This window comes from Pteropus vampyrus, unplaced genomic scaffold (assembly GCF_000151845.1).
Source record: "Pteropus vampyrus isolate Shadow unplaced genomic scaffold, Pvam_2.0 Scaffold91, whole genome shotgun sequence".
Taxonomy (NCBI): Eukaryota; Metazoa; Chordata; class Mammalia; order Chiroptera; family Pteropodidae; genus Pteropus; species Pteropus vampyrus.
In genome coordinates, this window is record NW_011888872.1 from 475866 (window position 1) to 496773 (window position 20908).

A 20908-nucleotide genomic window follows, 5' to 3' on the forward strand; every position below is an offset into this window, starting at 1 on the left:
GTGGGAATATAAATTGGTACAACAACCTTGGAAAATTGGCAGTATCTAGTAAACCTAAAATATACATAGTCTATGATCCAACAGTACAGATGCTCCTTGACTTATGGTAGGTTATGTCCCAATAAACCCATTGTAAGTTGAAAGTATCTTAAGTCAAAAATGCGTTTTGTACACCTAACTTAGCAAATATCATAGCTTCATAGCTTAGCCTAGCCTACCTTAAATTTTGTCGGAACACTTATATTAGCCTACAGTTGGGCAAAGTCATTTCTCTATTGCTGCTCAGCATCAAAAAAGAATATCGTGCTGCACATTGCTAGCCCAAGAAAAGATCAAAATTCAAGATTTGAAGAATGGTTTCTATGTAATTCATATCATTTTCACACCATTGTAATATCAAAAAATTGTAAGTTATTGTAAGTCGAGGACTGCCTCTACTACTTGGGTATATACCAAACACAAAAAAGGTGTTTATCTCCACCAAAAGAGAGGCAAGAATGTTTAAAGCACCTTTATGCATATTACCCAACAACAAGAAAACAAATGTTCATCAACAGCAAAATGGGTAAGTAAACTGCAGTAAATTCATACTATGGATTTCTCCCCAGTTATGAAAAAGAATGTATTATTGCCACACAACAATATGGGTAAATTTTATAAACATAAGTGAAACAGCCACACAGAAAAGACTGCGTACCGTGTGAATACATTTATATGAAGTTCAAAAAACAACTAAAACTAATTGTGATGGAGGGCAGAATATTGGGTACCTTTGGGGGTGGATATTGATGAGAAATGGCCCAAGGGAGCCTTCTGAGTTGCTAGAAGCATTTTATATCTTGATCTGGGTGGTGGGTGACAAAGACTTTCTCCTTGATTAAATTATAGCCAGGCTTCTCTGAGCCTCTTCTTCACTAGGCCTCATCCTTGACCTACAACAAAGGTAGACTCAGTACAAATTATTTTTGCCCACCCCACACTGACACTTGAACAAACACTAGCAAAGTTCCTAACAGCTCCAGGCTACATCCCTAAGATGATGACTTCAGCCCCTTTAGATTGCTGCTTGGGAAAGCTCAAGGCTGCCAAAAGACTTTATTGTTGCAGCCAAAACTTAAAGACAGGACCCCTGTCTCCCAGTCTCTGTGGGAGGGGTAGGAGCCTACGTTCAATAAATGCCAGTTAACAAATGCAGATGGCCTAATCACATTGACTAACTCCCCTTCCCATTTTTTATAAATTTCTACTTCATTGACTGCTATCCCCTCCTCTATTCCCTCCTCCCTTGAAAACACACAGTCACTTCAGTACAAATCAAAGTCAAGTTCAGTTTATACTGTGCTCTCTTCTCCGTTTAAATAGTTACTGAGTAAAATTTGTCTTTATCACTTTAGTGTCCAGCTTTGTTTATCTTTGACATGTGTTACATGTATTTAAAAATTGAGCTATACTGGTGCACTTTGTTATATACCTCAATTTTTAAAAATATTTGAAAAGCTTTGAATAACTTTATCCCTGAGGGGCACACAACTTGCACAGCCATACCTTGAGACCCTGCTCACCACTTCCCTCCTCCTCTCTGCCTAACACCCATTTCTTTAATTGGTTCATTCCTACTCATCCTTTTAAGATTCCCCTGTCCAGATAGGCTGTTTCTTCTCCGTTGTTAGTTAGCAACTTCCAGAGTTTCCCAGGTGAAATTCAGAACTGGCCCCTGTACATAGAGGGCAAGGAAAGACTGAAGAGGCAAAACACTCTAAATTGATAGGTGGCAGGTTTAATAAGCAAGAGAACTTACTTAGGAGGCCTGTCTTGGGCAGCCACAAGGCAAGATCTCTGCACCTACCTGTCAGAATCTTAGAAGTCTATATAGAGGCCGTAACATGGTTCACTCACATACACCATCCACATGGTCTCACCAACACCTTATTTCTCAAGGCCACATCTTTGAAATGGCTTCTGTTGTGGGAATGGTAAGCTAATCATACATTCCAAGGACAGAGTTGGGGTAAGAAGTTTCTGATTGCCCAGCTTGAGGATCAGCCAGTGGTTACCCCCTCTCAGTGACCTCCAACATCTGTGCAACATAAAAAAGCATTTTATCTATTATCCTGTTTACCAACTGTATTACAAGTTGTGCGCCTGGCTCCCTTACTAAACTATAAAATCTTTGAAAGCAGGGACTCTCTTCTTCCTGATGGCTGGCACATGGCAGATGTTCAATATTTGCTGAATGGATTATCCTGACTAGAGATCAGTGCCTTTGTTCCTTGAGTCTGGTTGGATTATCGAATGTTGTCTTTTGTGTATGGTATATTGTACACCTTGCATTTGGTTAGCCCTTCCGAACCTATAGGGGACCACAGTGATTGATTTTATTCTGAAATTTTGTTATAATTATTTCTATTTAATTTGATGACAAATGTCTTTTTAATTCTTTCAACAACAAAAAATCTCTTAAAGAGAATTTCACTTTATCACTCTCACTCTTTAGTAATCTAGGTCATAGACCCAGAACATATACATTTACTAATCAGATTTGTTTGTTTCTTGAAGAATGTAATGTCTTCATCACTGCATCATTTAAAAAAAAGATTTTATATGTTTAAGACATGTTCCTTAGTATCAAGAGCAGTAGTTCTCTGCCTTTTCAGATCAGTGTCCACCGTTTATAACTTGTATTTGTAACATCCCCTTAACTATCCTGAAGTGAAATTCATAGATATAATCTACCTTACATGTTCTAACAAATATTTGAATTCAAAAGGAAGGCAGCCATGAGAACCTTGTTGCCAAGTTGGACAGAAGTTGTCGGTAACCCGGGTACCTACCACTTGAGACTGGCATCTGAAGTGGGTGGCAGTCTGGGACTGAGTCTGTAATCTGTGGGAACTGATGCTACCTCCAGGTAGATAGTATCAGAATTGAATTAAATTGTAAGACACCCAGGTAGTGTCACAGGTAGTGAGAAAACAAAACAAAACACACATCTGGTATCAGAAGTGTTGTGCATTTGGTAGCAGTGTGAGAATAAAGTTGAAACAAGAAGAGAACTGAGTTTTTCCTTACACACTTGTGCATGACTGCGTTAAAAGGCATAATGAAGTTTTCAAATGTTTGTGCCTATACATAGAATCACTGAATGCAAGTGCTCCAGTGTACCCTGATACTGATGTGTTGTATTGGTAAGCTGTCTGAGTTGAGATTTTATAACTTTTAAAAAGTTTTCTAATAAAACAGTCTTCCTTTGGTTTACATAGTTGTTGCATTCTTTGGAAATTTGATGTTTATTAAAACCACACAAAAAATATTTCGTGTTTATATGTAAAACATAGTTGTGTTTTAGGCTTATATTGTTATAACAGACTTTTCATCTAAGTGAATGTGAATGTCCAGTGAGACATTAGAAAATCTTGAGGATGGGGGACAACTCTTGGCTTTGCTAGACTATCCCTTGCAGAGCATCTAGCATCCCTAACCACCTCTGCAGTAAATGCCAGAGGTGCCTCCAAATCTTTGTGACAACCAGCTTTTTGGTCACAGCTTTCTAAAATATCCCCAGTGATTAAGAACAGTTGTTTTTAAGTTTTGATCATCATAAATCACTTGGGGAGCTTGTTTGGAATGCGCATTCTTTGATCCCACTCCCAGAAATTCTGCTTCAGTAGGTAGGGGAAGGGCCCTGGAATCCACATTTTTATTGACTATCCCAAGATTCTTTCCCTCAGAACTCATTTTGACAAGCTTTACTTCAGAATGATGATACTCAGCTTACCATGTTCCAGTAAAAAATCTTAAATGACAGCAGGGGACCAATAAGAACCTTTATAGATATTCATTTAGTATATTTATGTCTTAAAGTTATACAAATTATGGTGATATTGTTGGCAGTAAATTTGATCACTGTCGCTTTATGACACCAAAGAAATATTGGAAAGTAAATATTCCATTAGTAGTTGAAAATTATAATAATACTGTTGGGTATATTCTTGCTACTCTAGCTTTTTGAGCAAAGTGTAGTAGTTCATCCGCTAGGCCCAGGGCACTTCTTTCCCAGGTGCAAGTTGTTTCAGAAGAACTAGGAAGACTGATAAGAAGTCAGGCAAAATGACTGAGAGAATCTTTTAATTAATTAATTTTAAAATTAAATCTTGAATAATACTTAATGGAGGCTGTGACAGTCTGTTGAATTTTCCCTGTGCCACGACTAATGGATCTGGCTTTGCAAACCACATGGATCTGGATTTGAATCTTAGCTCTGCCACTTTTTAAACGTGGGTATAGGGCAAGTCACTTAACTTCTCTGTGCTTGTTTAGCCCATCTGTAAAATAGGGATAGTAATGTAGTAACCATCTCACAGGCTTGTCATGAGGACTAAATGGAGTAGTTAATGTAAAGTGTCTGACATATGGAAAGCATTAAAAAATGTTAGCAGGCCTTCCCCTCCACCTTTTATTATAAAAACTTTCAAACATGCAGCAAAGTTGAAAGAATTTTCAACTTTGTAGAGAACAGTTACATACCCACTGACTAGATTCTATCATTAATAATTATCTATACTTTCCTTATCATCTATCCTTTGTCCATTAATTTATTTTTTTATGTATTTCAAAATAAATTATAGATACTGGTACACTTCTCCCTAAACACTTCCACGTGCATAAGCAGTTATTTCACACTTCTCTAATAAACAGAGTGATCCTGTCAGTCAGATTCACTCATTGTGTCTCTCCAGAGAATTCTAGATGAACACTGCCAAATGCTTCTCTTTGATACTCCTTTTATCTATGTCTCTTTCCCTCTGCTACACAGTTTTGCACATATTTTACATCAGTTTAGGCTACAACGTTGCTTTGCAAGAAATTAAGGCTTATCGAGGCAGCAGCCTAGTCCCAGTTAGTGTACTGCAAGTCAGGACAAATGGTTGCAATACCTGGACTCAACTGTTAGGACTGGGTTTTGTCTGCACCTGCTACTGCCACTCTCCTGTTTACAGGCATACCTTGGAGAAATTGTGAGTTCAGTTCCAGACCACCGCAGTAAAGTGAATATTGCAATAAAGAGAGTCACAAATATTTTGTTTTCCCGGTCATGTAAAAGTTATCTTTATACTATACTGTAGGCTATTATGTGTGAAATAGCATTATGTCTAAAAAAGCCACATATATACCTTAATAAAAAAAAAACCCACTTTATTGCTAAAAAATGCTAATCAGTATTTGGCCTTCAGTGGTTCATAATTTTTTGCAGGTGAAGGGTCTTGCCTTCAATTTGTAAAAAAATGCAGTATCTGCAAAGCACAATAAAGCAAAGCACACTAAAATGAGATATGCCTGTACTTACCTACTGCATGAGTATTGTTTGAGACCCCTGAAATTCACTTGAATTTAAGAGGTTGTAATAGACAAAAGTTGAGGGGAAGACAGCTCCTAAAGAACAAGGAATAGGACCTCTAAATCAATTTTGAAGAGTCCTGGAATCATTTCCACTTTCTTCAGCATACCAAAGCATTCTTTGAAATTGACTGTATAACTCACAGGAAGAGATGATACTTAAGCAGGGTGGGAGTCATTGGTTAAGTGGAAAAAAAAAGAAAAACTGACTGTTGGAGAGACCTGGACAATTGAAGCAGAGGATGTGCGGCAGGCAGACAGTGATAGCTGACTTCTCTTCTTTTTCTGTATTAATTGTAGCTTGATAAATAGTTGCTCAACTGCATTTTATCTCTGTTTCCCTTGAATAGAGATATGTGCCCACACATTCCAAGGCAGAGACTTTCATACCTCAAGCCTGCTTCTTTTTTGCCTTCCCTCGGGCTAAAAAAGATGTCCTGTGATGCATATTCATTCAACTCAGTTATTGAGGACAATGTCCTAGAAGTTATGATTGAGAAAAAAGATGGAAGGAACCTATGTGATTGCGTGGAGCAGTCTGGAACTCATATTGAATTAAAATTTGAATTTCTTTTTGAGCCATTGTATTTGAGTCTCTCTGTTACAGCAGCTAGCATTGTATTACCTGAAAAGAGTATATGTTAAGAAAAAGAGAGAAATAAGGTTAAAATCTGGTAATGAAGGGATTAGAATGCTGGGAGTAGTTCGGTTTTATATTGCATGTTCTTTAACTAGAGAGTGCTATGATGGAGGCAAGTGTTTCAGGAAAATCAGACTGGTAGCATAAAAAGCCTCCATTAAGAGGTTATTGCAGTAAAACAGATGTGAGCCTGAAACAGACCAGGATACATTGAACATGGAAATGAAGTGAAAATGAAGAAGGATAGCAATCAACAGATATTACAGAGAAGTTATAGGCCGTGTTGAGCAACCGGATTAGGGAATTTAGGAGAACCAGGTGTCAAAGAAAAGTCCCAGATTTCTAATCTGCAAAACTCTTGATACAGCAGGAATTGCTATCAGGAAAAATGAAATATATAGATTAACTTCAAAAATTCATAAGTAGTGTAGAGTGTGGCAGCAGACCTAGATCATGCCATCATCAATTTTGCCTTTTTCCCCTCCAACACCAGTCCATGTACCATCATTTTTAAAGCAAATTTTAGGGGAAAGGGACAGTCCCTAATGTATGAACTATAGCTGTGAAGAAATCTGCCCCCACTCACCTATTTTCATTTAAGGAACTGAAACTAGGTTTGTGAACACTCAGAGAAATGAAATCTCTAAAAAGTAGAGATTTCATGAAAACTCTAAAAGGTACATGAAAACTCTAAAAAGCTGTCATCAAACATTCATTTTTACAATGCCTTTTTCATTTTAATCTTTATGTTTACATTAGGTCCTATGGTATTATAGATGTTAGTTTTGCATGTATAGCACTGCTTGGAAGTATGACACGGTGTACTAACTTCGTGTCTGTGATGACAATAGCTGATGCTTCAAAAACATGAGATCCAATAATTACAACAAGTATGGATTTAGAATTAGCATTTTTCAGAACTGGTAATAAAGTCATCATTACCGTAAAGTCATATGATGTTTCTGAAATCATATGATGTCCTGTGAAATCATACAATGTGCCTCAACAGAGATATGTTCAGCTTAAGGTTGGAAGGAACCCTACAGATCATTTAGTTCATTCTTTCATTTTACACATGAAGAAGTGGAGGCTCAAAAAGTTTAAGTACTTTGCCCACATTCAAACTGGTAGGTAGTTGTTGAGCTGAGACTTGAAACTAAACCTCCAAACTCTTAGTTTGGATCTTTTCTCTCTGTACCACACTGCATTTCTAAATATGATCGAGCAGCCATAATCTTACTAATAAAAATACTAACATCTGGAGTGCTTAGGGTTCACAAGCTCTGTATCTTTTAATCCCTTTTCCCAAAAGTGCTCAATTCAACATCTCTGGAAAAAGTCAAGATCAGTCCTTCCACTTTTTTTTTTATTAAAGGCACTGACTGTGTCTTATTCATCTTTTATTCCCTATAGTGGTTAGTACACTGCCCTGAGTATTGTAGATGCTCAGTTAGTAGCTAATGAAATATAAATTGTTATACATCGAATCACTCCAGTACTGATATGAGTGATAATATATCGCCATTGGGCATTAGATACTACTACTAAAAAAAAAAAAGGCACAAAGTTTAACAACTTTCTCCCCAAAAGAGGTAAGTAACTATGCCTGCAGAGAGAGAATATGATTATGTTAAGACAAAAACCAAAATCATAAATTTAATATCAAAAAGCAAGCCAAGCCAACCAGTTTATAAGTTCTTTAATAATATTCAAAGTCCTTAATTTTTTGCTAAAATTTTTATTTTAAAATTATAGCATCAAAAATATGCATATAAAATATTAAAGGAATATTGGAGAAAAGAAAATGGACCTATAATTCTACCTCAATACAGATATCACCTGTGTGCATACATAAGTGTATGTGTGTATGTTTTCTCTTCCAGAGCTTTACCATATGCAGGCTTTGATTTATTTCTTCTACAATTATTTGATCATGATAAAAAATCAAAGCAGAGAAAAGGAGACTCAATTAAAACGATATCACCCCCCAACCCTGTGCAAAAAATGTCCAAGACTAATGGTTTGGAGTATATCCTCATATAACTTTTATTGCATATTTTGTATGGCTACAGCATGAATACTATACATACATAAAATTTGGTAGCCTGTTTTTTTTTTTTTTTTACTTTATATTATACTATTCACATTTTTCTGTGTGGCTACATAGTTTTTGTACCAACCTCTTTAAGGAAGAAAGTTGGCTAGAGAATGGATATCCCAAGAAACTGGGAATAGTTCCAAGTAGGTCTTAATGAGGTTAAAAAACAGATTTTGTGTGACTGTGGAGTAAGAAAGTTAGAAAAAAAAGGAAATTATGAGCGGGTTGGGCTTTCTAAATTACTGCATGGGAAAAAAAGGCATGTTTTGTTATCTAACAACTGAGATTGAGGACAAGCCTAACTTTAATAATAATCTAAATATTTCATCTAATCTTTACAGCAAACTATAAACTAATCGATTCAAAAATATATTAAACTAATTTTGCATAGTCTGAATGGAACTTTTTCATTTTCATAATAAACCTACACATTTATTTAGTGCTTATTAAAAGTGATAGAACAATATTATAAATTATAAAATTATACTTTCATATTACTGGTTATATGTTTAATACATTTTTTTGCCTCAGACATTTGATATGATCTTAAACACATCACTTCTCTAAGTGGTTGTTGGCTGCTCTATATATAAATGAAAATTAATAAATGTTGAATTAGTGGTTAAGTACTTACCACATTCCTAACACTACCAAGCACTAGATATATAAAAGAGAAATTGGAGAAATTATGTCCCATTATCAAGGACTATAGTGGAGACACAGATCTGCCATTTCAGGATAAGGTAGGTAGTGCTGCAATAGAGACAGAACACAATAGATCATGGAATCTTCTCTCCTGCTCTGCTGAGCCCAGAAGACCTCCCCTTCGTTTAACACTATGTCACACTTCGTCACTGAGGCTTCAAAAAGGACTACTTGTGCTCAAAGCCTCTCACAGAATCTATCAGGAATACAATTCCTTTATCTTTTGGCTCTAACACTCTTTCTGCTGTGACTCTAAACTCTCATCAGGCTGATGGTAGCAACAGATGCCATCCCATCTCCTCTACTGTCCTCAGTTTCACATCTGTCTCTTGAACCCCCTTGCACTAGAACTCTTTCATACTTGGGCAGTCAGAAAACAAATTTCACGTGTTGGAGGAAGTGGACAGTAAAAGTGGCATCCAGCTCCATTTATAGCATTTGTGCTCAAGTGAGAACACCCTGATAATCCATGAGAGAAATCTTACCCTCTCAACTGTAAAAGATGGATTGTGGGAACTGTAAAACTAGAGGCAGGCTTCTAGTAGGGAAAATAATTATAATAGAGGAGAGGGAAGATAAGTACTTGGATTAATCGGTGGCTTTGGGGAATTGACAAATGGGAGATGCAGATAAGGAGAATCGCCAGGTTTCTGCTTTGAACAGCTATATCAATTGTGGTGCCATTTAATGATCTAGAAACTTCCGGGGATGGGAATTTCTCCCTCTGTATTACAGTAAATCCAAATATTAAAAGGCCCCTTGTTTATCATTCTTTCTCCCCTTTCCCCCTTTTAATAGAATGATGATTTTGTCTGGGTAGTCTACCCTGCTATAAATGCTAAGTGTATCTTTAAGTCAATCACGGTGATCCCATTCTCCAGCCAGAGAATGGTTTAGGAATGATAAAATTCTGACCGATGTAACAGGAGGGGAAATTTGCTGGTGAGATCCTAGAATAAAGTTTTTTTCATTCATAAAAAGAGACTCCCAGGAATTCCCTGGACTGCTGTGTCTGCATGTAACAATAGAACTATAAAAGCCATTTTAGGACCATGAGTTAAAAATAAAGCCAACATGCTGAAGATACTAAAGCAGAAAGATTTAGAAGGAATCTGAGTTTTTGATGACATAGTTAGCTGCTGAGTTGGAACTATACCACTTCAGAATCCTTGTTATATGAGATAATAAATATTCCCTCATGGTTTAAACCAGTTTAGTTGTGGTTAGTGGTGTTTGCAGGCCAAAACAATTTAAGAGAGAGAGAACTGTCCCTAAAAGAATTCTAGCTAGGCTTATAATCACTTGGAAATAAGATATTTGGGGCTAGATCTTCAGTGGTCCAACCCGTGGCCCAGAGTAGTTGACCACTGAGAACTGAGTTCTCAGCTCCTGGAAAATAGTCTCTACTAAAATATGTATTTCCTTAAAATGGGCATTCTATTAATATTAAGGCATATTTTAATTTTCACTTCCTGTATTATAACAGTTACTCTATGCATTCTGTTGCTCAAGACCACTGGCAGATTCAGAAATAGAACACAGTGCCTAGGCCAAAATGGAAGTTTACTACTTTGACAAAGCCCTTTGACAAGAGTACAGGAAATAAGTCAACCAAACAGGAAGTAAGCAGAGTAGAACAGAACAGCCGGAAATATTTGGGTCTGGTGCAAGAATTTATCTACAGAACACATAAGTACCAAGTAAACTATTTAGAGCTGAACTCTTTAATTTACAAATATTTTAAGGGGACCAGCAGGAAAGAGGAGAAATCAAGAAGTAAAAGGAAGAGAGAAATAATGTCTCTCACCAAAGTAATTATTGCATAAACCAAAGAATGTCTTCTGCATAAATAACAGCAGTTGTAAAAACTTTCAATAAATTCCTTGACCCTCCTCCCATGAAGAGGTGAATTCTGTGGCCCCTCTTTTTGAATCTGGGCCAAATCTTAGTGACTGGTTGACCAGTAAAGTATGGCAGAAATGACATTATGTGACTTTCCAGACTGGGTCATAAAAAGTGGTACGCATTCTGCCTGCTTTGCTGGATCCCGCTTTAGAGCCATGAGCCACTGTGTAAGAAGTATTACCACCTTGAGACCACCATGCTGTGAGGAAGCATAAGCTAACCCATGCAGACAGACCACGTGGAGAAGCCCCTTGACATGAAGAGAGTTGCCCAGCCACCTCAAGCTCACTCAGTGCTCTCTTCTAGCTCTTGCCACTGACTGCACCTACGTGAGATATCCAAAGGCAGAACCACCCAGTGGAGCTCTTCCTGAATTCCTGACCCACAGAAACCGTGAGAGATGATAAATTCATCCTTGTTTTAAGCCAGTGAGCTTTGGGGTGGTTTGTTATGCAGCAATAGATAACCGGAACAATGGATGAGGTGATTTAAATGCTATGGCTCTTTAATGAGTAAGGAAAAAAACCCAAGGGCCCATTAGGAGTCATTGTAGCTAATTACAATGGCAAGCAAGGTGAAGAGGTGGTTTCCAGTCAGAGGACTTATTACCAATAATAAAAGCAAATCTTTAGTGGATGAGGCCAAATAAGATTTTTAAAACTTGATTCTGAAAGAACTTCACTTTAGTTATATGAAATATTTAAAGATTGTGCCATATTTCTCAAGGGCAATTTGTATAAGTAATTTTCTTCTTACCACTTTTTCTTCCTATTTCAGAGATTCATATTACCAACAATCAATGACAGGTATTTGGGCTTATTTCTGACGTCACAATTCCAAAAACTACAAACTGGGAGGTTTAAGATCCCTGTGCACTGGGTTATAGTGTCCTGACCTTAGGACATTTAGCCCTGTCACATTTCTGTAAAGGAAAGTCCAGGACATTTTTCGTTTACATAGGACATGCAGCCAGAGGGGCCATATCTGTGGGCTCAGTTTCATGGTGGGAAAGGGATGTCAGAGAAATCTAAGCCTTCTACAGCTCACACTTCTGGTATTTTTTTGTTTTTGTCATAAAATATGGAAAGAAAATGAATAAAAATTAAGATCAACCAAAGCAAATGTAGAAAAGTAACACGAAAAATGTACATCTGGCCCTTGAATAATACGGGTTTGAAGTGCGCAGGTCCATGTACACGCACATTTTTTCAATAAATGCTATAAATATATTTTATGATTTTCTTAACATTTTCTTTTTACTAGTCTACTTTATTGTAAGAATAAGTATATAATACAATATATAAAATGTGTGTTAATTGACTATGTTATCAAAGCTTCTGGTCAACAGTAGATTATTAATAGTTAAGATTTGGGGGAGTCAAACATCATATGCAGATTTTTGACTGTGCCCCTAACCCCTGCATTGTTCAAGGGTCAACTCTATATGAAAATGTTTAGAATAGACAATTTTATAGCAAGTAGATTAGTAGTTGCCTAGGGCTGGAAGAGCTTGGGAACTAATGAGTACAGTGAGTATGAAACTTCTTTCTGGAGTCCTGAAAATGTTCTGAAGTTGATTGTGATGATGATTATAAAATTCTGAATATACTAAAAACCATTGAATTGATTGCTTTGAATGGGTGAATTATAGGATGTGTGAATTATATCTTGTTAAAGCTGTTATTTCAAATAGTAACATGAGAAAAAAGTTTATGTAAAATGAATACATAAAAAACCAAGCCTCTTTATCATAATTAAAATGTTTTCACTGCTGCTTAATGAGAAGATGATCCTGTGATTCCTGTAGAGCAGAATTCAGCAAACTTTTTCTGTAAGAGGCCAAGTAGAAAATATTTTAGGTTTTGCAAGAAGCAAACTCATAGATATTATGTAGGTACTCATATAACAAGAAAATAAATTTCCACACATTTTTAAATGATGAAATTTAAAATATAGTAATAATTGACTATGATTTTTTTTTGTAACACAGGTATGCTAATGAGAAGAATGGAATTCTTTTTTGGGAGGTAACATTTCACTTAATTTTGTTTCAAGTTAGTGTTCTGGATACTCAAATTGATTTCAAAAGTTCTTCTGAAAAAAAAAAAAAAAAGAGTTCCTAGTTCACAGGCTGTATAAAAACAGGCAGTGGGCTGGATGTGGCCTATGGACCATAGTTTGCCTGCTGTAGAGTACTAAATTCCTAAAGGCTGGTTTATTAGTTTTGTAGGGCTTCCATAACAAAGTACCACAAACTGGGTAGCTTAAGACAATAGAAATGTATCCTCTCACAGTTTTAAAGGCCAGAAATCTGAAGCCAAGACGCTGCAGTGCCGTGTTCCTTCCAGAGCTGCTGGGGGAGGATTCTTCTTTGCCTCTTCTAGCTTCTGGTAGTCCTAGGTGCTCCTTGGCTAGCGGCAGCATAACTCCAACCACTGCTTCTGTCTTCTTATGGCTGTCTTCCTCTGTATCTGTGTCTGTGTTGCTTTTCCTCTTATAAGGATACAAGTCAAACCCTAATTCAATATGACCTCATCTTAACTAAATACATTTGCAATGAGCCTGTTTCCAAATCTGATCCTATTTATTGGTACTAGGGCTTAAGACTTGAACATAAAGACTTGAACATATCTTTTTGGGGTACACAGTTCAACTTGGAGTAGCAATTGCTTTGGGCAGAGAGCCCTGAAGGATCCTTGGGCCAAAGGTATTCTCCTTATTATGTAATCTTAGGACAGTGATGTGTTATTTACAGCCACCAGATTTAGCTCATTCTTCATCCTAGGGAACACTTTCAAATCTGGAACAAATAGAGAGCATCACCCTTCATGGTTCCCATGGCTCCAAACACTTGAACACTTATTTTTTTGTTGGTTTAAGGCCTGTATACATTAGTTAGGTGCTGACATTTAAAAATGTCACTTACTGTTAGAAAAAGGGCTAAATTCTAGCCCTTTGAAACTAGAATGAATATTTCTAAGGTATTTTGGACTTACTGGAAGCTTCAGGACACATCTGAGACTGTAGAAAATGGGCTAATTTCTGTCTCTTTAGTTTGCTTCCACCTTAAAACTTTTTAGGAAGCTGTTACTATGGGCCAAGCAAGAGTTAATGGTGACTTGTACCGAGGTTATAACAGTGATGATGGACCAGTGAATTGTCTAATAATTTTTTCCCAGACAGGCTCTACAGTATTCATGTGTGTATATAAGAGTGAAAAAGAAGGTGTCAAGAATGGCTTTCAGGTTTCTGGCATGAGCAGTTGGGTAGAAAGCAATGCAGCGGAATAAAATAGGGCATGTTTGGGTGGATGATCTATCTGAGCAGCTTAAGAAACAATAAGACAGGTCTCATGTGGGTTTGAAACTGAAGATATAAATTTGAGAGTGGTCGTTGGGATTTAAGGAGACCAATGAATAATGCCCCCTATCTTCTGGGTTCAGAACCAACTGAGAAATAGATCTTAGGGATCAAAATGTCAACATTTTTATCAGTTACACTGGATTGTAGAATACAGCTTTGATCTGTAGACAAAACTAGACTTTTTATTATCTACTTCCTGAATTTAACATATTGGTCCCCACTGCGGGCCTCCCTATTGCAGAAACTGAACCTGGCGCAATAAGATTGTGTCATATAGGAGAGAGGACTGAGTGGCTGCTGCAGGGGGCACAGATCCAGAAAGGAAGAGATGAGAAAGGCACCCAAGCTATCTGTAAGTCACTCCTCCTGGGGAAAGGACTGAGTGTTTCATCAGGAAACAAATAGTGTACTCAAAGAGGTAATTTAAGGGAATATGGCAAAGGGATTATTTGCAGAGGCATGGGCAAGGTCAAGGGTACCTACAAGGAATGTACAAGCATCCAGGAACTACATACAGGGACATTCTAATAGGGAGAGGTGGAGGGAGCTCTTACCAGCACTTAGTGAGAGCTATAGCCCAAGTACAGGCGCTGCCCAACAGGAATGTGGCAGAGGAAAAGAGCCAGTGTCTAAACTATGGCCCTTACTGCCTGGAGGGTGGGGGCAGTCTGTGCCGAGGGTGGATAAATATTCTGCCTACTTGCTCTTCCCACCTTCTAAACTCCCTCCCATGGACCAAACCCATAGGAAGCCAGAGAATGCTGTCTGTAGCAGTTAGAAAAGGGTGGGGAATGGGCAATCAGAACATGACTGGCACATGGTTAGTAAGGGATGGAGAGAGGGAAAGAGATAACTCTATTGTCCTGGTAGTGAACTTCCCTGAGGTGAGGATTAGACGCCTGCTGTCCTGCTCCCGCGTTTATGAGGCTAACCTCCACACTTCATCCCCTAACATCCACTGCTCCTTTGAGTCCCTCCTTCAACCACTGATGAGTAGTTTAGCCTTGACTCCAAGAAGGCTCTGAAATGGGAGCAGCACAGTTCTTTAAATTATCAGTGCTAACTGCATCCTAGGGTGAAAACTCATCACTATCCTCTTTCCTGCTTATATTTGCTCAGCTGTATTGTCCAACTGGTTTACCAGAAGATATACAAAGGATCAAATGACAATATAAACATATGACAATACAATGTTTGGCAGTGATGCAATGCTAATAAAACTGAAGTGTCCCAAATTACCTTCTTCCATTACAGTATTTCATTAATTTTAAGATGTGAATTTTTTTTTCACATGTTAACCTTTCTAAAATTGGGAGTCATATTACAATCCCATTAGCCAGGCAGCTGTTAGGAGGTGTCATTGCCTGCCATGTGCATCAAAACTGTCAGAATGGGTGTCAGCAGTTTTCTCCTCCACAAACTCTCATCCCGTTCAGCCTCAGCCCAGGGGTCCCATTCAGTGCCTGGGAAGAGTGGGGACCTCAGCTGTTACAGCCACTATCTCTTGTATGTTCTACTTTTAGAGTCCAAAGGGTTAACAGGACATAGAAGATTACCCAGCACCAGCTCCACCCCAAGAAACTCAGAAAACGTGAGTAAATATGCTGGCTTCTTGGGCATTTAGACCAATTATATTGGTCCTGACCCTAGGTTGTGAGCTATAGAAACCAACTTGACTTGATTTCAGCAGAGAAGGAATTTATTGATAGTTCTTTGGGCAGTTGGGGAAATTGCAGGGAAGACTGGAAAATCTGGCTTGAGTAGAATGACCTATAAACTGGTTCCCTGAAGACACTGTGGTCAGCATCCAGGCTGTGGGCCCATTGTCATGGGGAATTGTCTCTTGGGCCTGCATTTGGGCATCTCTGAGTCAGGATTCAAAGTCCAGGCTGGGTGTATATCACTGACTGAGCCTTGGTCATGTGGCTGCACATCTGTCACATGGCTGGCTGTGAGGGAAACTGGGAAAGTAAGTGGCATTTTTTGCTTTTATAACAGGAGGTAGACTCTGCCTCCCACCAAGACACTTAAGGAGGGAGAAGAAGGTCAGATGATCGGCAGCCCAAAATCATGATGAATGTCTACTTTGATCAAAATAAAAGTTCTTGGAATTCTAGGACATACACACGAAATTGGCACCTGCCAGTGAAGATCCTGGCTGAGGCCTAGCAGTATTTGAGGGAAGGAGGGAGCACTGAGAAAACATGAAAGAAAATCTTATTGATATCCACCTTGTCTGAATACTTCTCAGCCTATATGTTAGTTTTCTATAGTTTTGACCTGTGAACTTTACATAGTCTTTCATCAAGAGGTTATTTATGGCCTAGGTTTATCATATCATATCTGAAAATTGAAACCTTCCCTGTCTCTTTCGAAATTCAGAGATTTTTAATGGTGCTCCAGGATTTACTGAAAGCTTCTGTCTTCCTCATTCTGTATATTTAAAACCCTTTACTATCTCTTTCCCCTGTGTCTCTGTCAACTCAAGGACACACTCACATTTCCTCTTGTGTGCAGTCATTGCAATGGTGTGCTGGCTTTCTGAGGGGGAAAAATAAGCCCTGATTTATATAGAATTTGCCAATTTCTTTGATATAAATACTCCCACCGTGGAAGATGTCAAGCAACCAAAGTTGTGGGTGAAAACCCCTGAATATTTAGCTATAAGCTTTTCTGAGACCCTCTAAGAGCCATTGCCTCTTACCTGGAATGTCTTAGGCCTGTAAGGCCTGCCTTTTGAAGCAGTTTCCTCACTTGTTTAATCTGGAAAATGACTCACAGTGGATTCCTCAGCTAAAGCTGCTATGGAATATACGTTCCATGAGGGCAGAGGTCTTTGTTCACTGCTGTACTCCCAGTGCCTAGAATAGTGCCTGACACGTGGAAGGTTCTTAGTACGTATTTGTTTGTGCTGGTGTCTCTGAGGCTCTTCTCTGGGGCCGGTGAGGACAGCCACCTCTGCTATGTGCTAGTCCTCAGAGCACTTCCTTTCTCTTGGGTATTAAAGCTGAGTCAAAGGCAGCAGAGGCTCTTCTTATGTCCCATCTTTTTCACTGAAGTGGGACATTGATTATGTTTGCTTCTGTTGTTCCACTTCTCTTTTTAGGAAGACTCAGCCACATTTTTAACATTTTAACTTGCTTCTTAAATTGATCATTTCCTTTTTTATCACATCAGCCAGCACCATTTGCTGTACCAATTAGTGTTTTCCTCTTTATTTCCCTTTGCTTTTGAGTCAGCACTTGTTTTTTGATGTACTCCTTATAGTCTGTCTTGTGGACCGCAGTGAGCAATGTGAAGTTATAAAGTTTTGAGCATGCCAAAAACATGGCTGTTGACAGATGTTGTCCACCTTAGTTTATCTCCCTGGGCGAGTGAGCTTCATGGATGGTGTTGTCCTGCTGGGCCGATAGCTACTCCAGGCCTGGGCTCTACCACTCTCTCACCTGGTTCGCCTACAATTCATTTCCTCTTCTTGTATCTTCCTTGAAAGTCCCCCTCCTAAAGTTTCCTGGGTATGTTCCCTCAAGGCACACGCCATGCCTGCATTCTCTCCTATAGCAATTGAGCCACCTCGAAACTCACTAGTAATGCTGGAAGCATTCTATGCCCATCTTCCCAGACCTCCCCCCTCAAACCTGGCCATAGTTACATGAATACCTGGTATAACAGTTGTAGTCTTTAAAGGGCGATTCCCCAATTAAACCTGTTGACTCTTTATCTGACTTTTGAAGAGGATACTTCTCAAGAGCTTCATGGAACTGCACTCCCTGGTTGTTAGATGGCGGGGGGTAGATCCTTCCAGTCTGTTCTTGGAAATCTCATCTTCCTTTATTAGAGTTCTTTGGATCTCAGTCGCCCTTTCTAGTCTAGTAATAATCAAAATAAACAAAGAGGTATCTACCTTGAGAGCAGTTAGGCCAGAGCATATCTCCTCTTGCCTTTCAGATTGGACTAGCCAGGCTTCCACAGTCAAAACCTGTCTCTTGTCTATGGCCATGCCACCCTGAACATGCCCGATCTCGTCTGATCTCAGAAGCTAAGCAGAGTTGGGCCTGGTTAGTACTTGGATGGGAGACCACCTAGGAAGACCAGGTGCTGTAGGTGTTTTGAAGAAACTGAAAAACAAAAAAACAAAAAACCTGTCTCTTAAGGAACCTCCTCACTATGTGGCAGTGGTGGAAAGACCCAGTGCTGGCTAATCAGGATGGACACTGGCCGCCAACAAAGTGTATCTCTGGCTGAACCCTGGGCTTCCCTGCTGACCAGCCCTCTCCAATATCAGCCTGACTCTTTATCTTTCTCTCTCTCCAACTGCTTTCATTGTGACTTCAAGATCAAAGTTTTGTTAAAGAAAAAATTATTCATGGCTCTTGTTAAGGAACAGTAAGGCAGACTTTATCCGGGACCATTGTGGTAGGTGTAGGGACTACTGCAATGGGGATTTGCAGTGGGGATTTGCAGTGGGTGAGAGAGATTGGGCTCAACTCTGAATACAAGAAGGAAATGTGGGAATGTATAACCCAGGAGCGGGGTGTGTGGGTCAGTGGATGGAAAATTACTGAAACATCAATGTTAAGTGGGGATTCTGGCTAAACCGTCTGGCTAACAGATATCGAGGATGAAGGACTCTGGCTAAACTAACTTAGCAGGATTCTTGCTAAAACTGGACAAATACAGAAGTGAACATGGAAGCCCAAAAGTCGGGGTGGAGTTGAGAAGAGAGCAGAAGAGCCTGACTAGTTTGGTCAAGGAAAAAAATCTTCGTTAGTTTCTAAACCAGTCCAACTCTTCCTTGATATCTAAAGACACTATGTTCCCAGCACAAGCTTTTTACTATTCCTTTCTAGTCTTTGGTTTACTAACATTTTCATTACTGCCTCAAAAGATGGCCTGCCACCTATAAAATAAGGGCCCCTTTTCCTATATTTGTTCATTGATGAAAAGCCATCACCCTCTCTTGCTGAACCTCCATCTACAATTCTTTGATCAAAGCCGTAGCCAGGCTTAAGAGACAAATCTAGAGAGGACTTTAATCTATATGGTGGGATTTGAGGGTGATTCTACTCTTTGGCTCTCAAACTGGATTCAGTTCAACATAATATAAAGAGGAAGAGAGTGTGAGGCAGTTGATCTAATGTACTTAAAGCTAAAATCACACAACTAATATATTCTGACCCAGTGGTTGTGAAGCAGTCCTCAGACCAGCAGCAATCAGCATTACCTAGGAACTTGTTAGAAATGCAAATTCATAGGACTTAACCCAGACCTACTTAATCTGGGAGTGGGAGCCCAGGAAACTTATACCAACCTCACTAGGTGATTTTGTTGAATGTTTGAGTTTGAGAACCACAGTTCTTGCCCAGGTGGAGCTGAACTCCCTTTGCAGGAAGTTTCATGTGAAACTTAGCTTCCTTTGGATTGTTCTTGCCTGAGAAATATGGTAGGAGCAGGAAGAAATTTCCCCAACCACTAATACCTTAAGAATTTGTTCACTGAAGTTCTGCATGTTTTAAATGATGGAAAGACTCAGTTAATCCCCATGTTGGGCACACCTGCTTAGATCTGTAAGTTGCAAAAGCCTGCACAGCCTGTGTACGCTGAGGCCTGGGTTTGCTGAGGCCCTGTGACACCTATCTTATTAAACTGCTCAGTCTTAAAGCAGTCAAGGACCTAGAAGTCCTGTGTTTACTAAAGTGCTGACACCTCCTATCCCAGTCACACCTGAAACGTCCTTCTCTTGGGATGTATCTTAAATCTCCAAAGCCCTATCTTTGTGCCTGTTCCTTAAGCTTTCCTGGTTTGTGGGCCATGTACAGAGTTTAGGGGTGGAGGTGAAACAAATCAAATTACCCTCCTCTGAATTCAGAAACAATGAGGAAGGATGAGGCCACTAGTAGAGGTCAATATATTAATTTTATTGCTGATAAAGTTGAAGTGGAAAATGCAGCTTGGAATTCACAGCCATTATTGGGATTCCTCACACCTTCTTCCTCAATTGAACCTCTCCACCCCAGCTGCCTGGCCTCCTGGTCTACTGGAGAATGTGCCAACTGGGTTGTCACTAGAGCTAGTGCCGTCTTTCCCCAGTCTTCCCAATCAGCTCATTTATTTGGTCTTCGGAGAAGAGTGGTCAGCTGTGGAGAGACAACCAGGAGAGGTGCTCTGGTATCGTTTCTTCCCGGAGAGGATATGAGGATAGCATAAGGTTTTCCCTAGCTGTGGGAATAGTTTTGAGGTCATTGGCACCAATGAAACAGTCTTGGAAGGGAAGAGGGAAAGGTCAGAGCTGAGGCTTGAGGAAGGCTCAAATTTAAATGTGGTTTTAAGGAGGAAGCCCCAGCCAAAGAAACTGAAAGGAAAGGGCAAAGAAAGGAGGTGGAAGACCTGGAGCATGTTGTGCCCCAGAGGCCAGGGGAAGAGCGTTTTAAGGAGAGAGTGATCGACAGGGTCAGAGTTTCTTGAGATAACAGTAAAACAAGGAACAAAAACTGTTCCTTAGATTTAGCCACTTGGAACCACTGATGACCTTACTAAAGGGTGGGAAGGGGAACCAAGCTTTGGGGTAGTCCCTGGAGGGTGTCCAGGGGGAAGGGTGTTTAAGGGGGACAAAGCTTGTTTGAAAACTGATGGAGAAGAACAGCTGCATGTGTTTGTGAAGGTTGTCGCAGGGGTAGGTAGCTCGTGCCCCATTCTCTAGGCTGGGTACCTTGGGCTCTGTCTGACTGTCTGGAATACTTTTCCTAATTTGCACAAAGATGCAGTGTGAACTAACAGCAGCCCTGGATGAGGGGATGCTGGTA

At 39.4% G+C, this 20908-nt stretch overlaps 1 pseudogene; it reads left to right on the forward strand.

The window, feature by feature from the left end:
• Window positions 1-18093: 18093 nt before the first annotated feature.
• Window positions 18094-18212, forward strand: LOC111742320 (annotated as a pseudogene).
• Window positions 18213-20908: the final 2696 nt, after the last annotated feature.